This window comes from Protopterus annectens, chromosome 13.part0 (assembly GCF_019279795.1).
Source record: "Protopterus annectens isolate FY-2018-M chromosome 13.part0, PAN1.0, whole genome shotgun sequence".
Taxonomy (NCBI): Eukaryota; Metazoa; Chordata; order Ceratodontiformes; family Protopteridae; genus Protopterus; species Protopterus annectens.
Window position 1 is genome coordinate 1,147,506,970 of NC_056747.1, and position 4,792 is coordinate 1,147,511,761.

At 38.4% G+C, this 4,792-nt stretch overlaps 1 non-coding gene across 1 annotated transcript; it reads right to left on the bottom strand.

Moving 5' to 3' along the window:
• Positions 1-2,235: 2,235 nt before the first annotated feature.
• On the bottom strand, positions 2,236-2,292 carry LOC122788505. Its single transcript, XR_006362704.1, has one exon. It is a non-coding gene; the product is annotated as a small nucleolar RNA SNORD78 (small nucleolar RNA).
• Between the last annotated feature and the right edge of the window lie 2,500 nt (positions 2,293-4,792).

Consider the following 4,792-nt stretch of genomic DNA (forward strand, 5'->3'; position numbering starts at 1 on the left):
TCCTGTTTTTACATTTGTAGGTTGCTATTTCTCGATTTTGAAAAGCTCAGTGTTAGAAATGAATCATGTAAGTGCTAATTTCACCGCTTAATTCTACAGGGTATTGCAAAAGTCTTATATGGATGCTTCATACAGCTGTAGAGGCCATACAAACAATTAGAAAACTGGCTGTAAGGAAATGTACAGTGCAGAGTTACTAAAATGGTAAATGTCGTGAAGTGTCTATGATATCACGAGACATTTATAAAGCTAGACAGTGTATATACAATGGAACACAGTGGATGAATGAAAGAGTGAAGCTGAAAAAGAAGGGTCTAAGAAGGAGTAAAGGATATGTGAGCCTGGTTAGAAGCAGAACATTTCAACTTGAACTTGAAAATACTATTTCATAGAGACAGTGGTAAAGCATTAAAACATGTTGCTTGAGGCAATGGTACAATGCAGTCATCAGCAGGGTTCCATGTTGTTTCTGAAGGACTAAGAAAATGGTGTGGCAAAGGTAAAGGGGGAGCCACTACATGGGAGTTAGCTACAGTATTTGGATGGACTCCGCAGACCACAGGTCTTCTGATGATGTATGCATATGCTATGTTCAAATTAGCATGTCTCACATATTATTTATTGCTTTATTGAGTTATTATATTTTTTGCTTGTTAACTCTATTGAAACCACTTCAGAGAAGCATCTCTTTTCACAGGTGACCTCAATTCTTGCTCAGCTCAAGTGACTTGTTCAGAGTCAGACAGTATGTAACTGAAAGCGATGGGACTCGTTCTCTGCTAAGTAGTTTATTCCTTAATCCAAACAGCTGTTCTACTTCTCAGTTTATCCTTCTACTAAGGAATGCCACCTTATTGCCTGGAAAGGTTTATTAAGTATTGTCCATAGCTTTGTAGTCTTGAGACTAGATTACTGCCAACACCACCTGCTTGGAGCAGTTAGTGATGCACCTTCACAACCTGCACCTGAAACAAAACACATCTCCAAGGGTGATATCAGGATGTCCTTAGTCACATAATGTCTTCTTAGTGCTTCATACGCACTACAGCGTCAGTGAGTGTAGTGGAGAATCATCTCCATAGTTGGTTTACTAATCAGTCTGGCCTTTATTGATTGGTGACTGGATAATCTGAAACACCACCTACACTCCTGGCTACTGCCACTGCTTAAACACCGAGTGATTATTGGAAACTCATAAAGTGAGGTTTAAGATGTCTGGTTCTATAGCAGTTCCCATTCATTGAAAGTATTATTTCTTCTGGGTAAAATGAGTTTTCCATGTATCTTAAAGAGATAAGTAGAAGCATAGCATAGCACACTGAACTGTCAGGGTACAGGTAGAAAGACAATGTAAAAAAATATAATGTGTTACAGACATACCTGTCAACTGTACCGATTACTGCAGAATGTCCAGATTTTTGCCTCAAATATTTGGTCTGTTTGTCATAAAATCTGTGGTTTTCTGGCAAATCACAGAAAACTGAAGTCACTAAATAATGACCAAATCATGACATATATTTGATTTTCAGACTTTGTATATTTCAGAAAATGTATGCAAACACAAATACTGTTATTCTGACAGCTTTCTAAGCTTATAACAACAATATTTAAAATCTGTCCCTATTTTTGGGCCTTTGTCTCCTCATTATTTTAGGCTTTGTCCAGATTTCTTGCATTAAGAAGTTGAGAGGTATGGTTACAGAAAGGGAAAAGGCTGACAGCTGGATAGGGCTGTTTCAAGACTGACTTAATCAAACAGTATTTGACATAGAGGGTAGTGTGACACCAAAACAAACTGAATGAGTCAGAGTTGTAGAGTAGATAAACAGAGTTTGAAAATGCCACGCACATATGGAAGACTGGAAAGTATTTATATAGTGGGCTGGAAACTGCTAACAGCCTAGCTGCAACACTCAGTTTGACTCATACGTCTTGACTTTCCAGATTTTCACAGAATGTCCAGATTTTGCATCATATTTTTGGTCTGTTCCTCATAAAATTTGTGGTTTTCTGGCAAATCACTAGGATAATTTGAGAATTGAGGTCACTACATAATGACGTAAATTTGAGTTTCAGACTACAAGTCCTTCAGAAAATGTATGTTAACACAAACCAATGACTTCTGTTAGTATCATTGCATGTTGGTAACTTATAAATAGATAATACAATTTAATTAAGCTGGATCAAAAAAGTTGAGATCCATAGATGGGCTAAATCCTTTAAAGGTGTATATTTTTCTTCAGTTTTTACTATCATGGATTCCTGTCAGACATTTGAACAGCATAATTATAAATATAAATAGATGACTGTCAAACAGTAAAAGTACCATAAGTTTGAAAAATATATGTGGAAAAACTCTTTGCCTAGACAACACTATTTTGAAAACGTTAGAGACTTTCCTAAACTTAAAACTAACTCCTAACCCTAATTAAGTCTTTTCCTACGCCTAACCCTAAACCTAACAGTAACACTAACACTAATCCTAAACTTAACTCTAACCCCAAATTAGAATTTCTCATAAGCAAAAACCCGAAACATCAATTTTAACCCAACCAGTCCATCAACTCTATCACTAATATCACTGACACCTATAAGTGCTATAACACTAACATTCATACCTCTAAACTGTCAAGATTTTCATAGAATGCTCAGATTTTTGCCTTATATATTTGGTCTATTCTTCTGAAAATGTGTGTTTTTCCTGGAAAATTGTTGAGGGGTAATATCACTAAATAATGACATCCATTTGAGGTTCAGACTTCATATCCTTCAGAAAATGCATGCTAACGTAAGCCTATTATTCTAGCAATCTTTTTTAAGTTCATAAAAGCAATATATAAAATGTGTCTCTGATTTTGTGCCTTCGTCGCCCAGTTATTTTTATCTTTGTCCAGATTTCTTGTGTTTAGAGATTGAGAGGTATGCTGATATTTGACCACATAACATTTCACAAACTATAACAGTTGAACAAATGAACTCTCAATCAAATTAACATTGCAAAACTGACATTCAACTAAATGCACTTGAAAAAAATTACTTCAGGATTAGTGTCATTTGAAACTAGTGTTTGCTACCTTTTCCACCTTTGGACACTTCTTTCATTGATCCAGGGGATTTGGTTTAAGAACATTCAACATATTGTAGACTTCTGGAGAGCAGCAAACCAGCCATGGATATTATATCAAAAGCTGACACCTTGGGGGGAGGGGCTTTTGAAAGCATCTTGATGTATCGTATTCATTTATTTAACATTTGTTTACCAGGAAAGTCCGACCTGGAACAAAGTCAATTTTCAGCAGAGGCCTGCGGAAAAATGCTCAAGACACATGCCTTTCTAACATGGGAGGAAACCAGAGTACCCAGTGGAAACCCACATGAATGCAAGGAGGACATGCAGACTCCACACAGAAGGCACTCCAGCCAAGAATCAAACCAGCGAACCTCTTGCTGTGAGGCAACAATGCTACCACTACACCACTGCACTGTTGGTGGCTTATCTCACTATTTAGCAAGATCATCCATCTATACAGAGGCATGATCTTCGCTGACATACCTGGGAGCATAATTGCTACAACCTGGTCTTTGAAAAGCCACAAAGAATTACTGAAGGGAGACCTGGCACAGAGGATGAGGAACAGGACAGCTAATCCAGTAGTGTCAGGGACATGGCAAGAAGGTGGAAAGAAAGGATTTGGGCTGAAAACCAGACACAAACAGCTGTTTTCAGAGTTTGGCAAATGTTCAGCAAAGGTCTAAAACTTTTCTTTTCTCTTTCAGAAGCACAGTGTGTGGTTGGAGAGTCCCCTATTATGGTAAAACTGCAGGCATAGCTACAGAGAAATTCTGAATTTCTCTGTTGCCTAGTGACATCCTATGAACCTATGAACGTAAAAGTGAAGGAAGTAGCATGGACATGAGGTCCTACTAAGATGAAACTCCTAAGGTAAGAAATACAGTAAGCAAGGCAAACAGTAGACAGTGCATTCAGACAGGTCATAGTGGGGGTGGGGATGGCACAATGGTTAAGGTCTTTACCTCTTAAAGGCAAGGCACAGGGTTTGATTCTGTTCTCTAGTTATTGGTTAAGCTTGTAATAATCTGAAGACTGATATTCTAGTATTTATCTAAGAAAGTATGACCCTAATTAGCCTGTAAATACTACAGCAGACAACATAGCTGCAAAACACATGGAGCAAATAAAAAGGCCCATATCACAGTCAAACAGCAGGTGGGCAGAAATCTGAAGACTCAGACAGCATCTCCACAAACATAATTAAACAGTAAAGGCAAAATAATTGTTAAAGGAAAGGCAAGAGAACTTGAGGTGAGTCTGGCCTTCCAAGTGTGAGGAAATGGTGGGATTTGGAGATCTCTATGGTGGAAGATGGGGAGACTGCAATGCATGCTGGTACATTAGGATACTGAAGAAGGAGGTAGTACACCCTAAAAGGGTGGGGTGAAACTTCAGGACTTCTGTTCATCAACAACAGTCAGATAGAAAGAGGGATTGTAGGGGATGTGGAAAATAATGAGTGGGAGAAGGAAGACCATAGGAGGAGCATAAGAGAGCCAAGACTAAGAGGTACTGGCAGCCTGAGGAGAACCTATCAAGAGCCATATACGTGGTACATATAGTGCCACTGTATCAATCCAGCTGTCCAATGTTGAGGGAAGTACTGTACAAAATAGCCATTCAGGCAGGCGGGGTGCTCATGCTAATTTAGTCCACAATAAGGGCATCATTCATGGTCATATAAAATTCCCTTTTCTCTGGATGGACTAGAGGCTATGA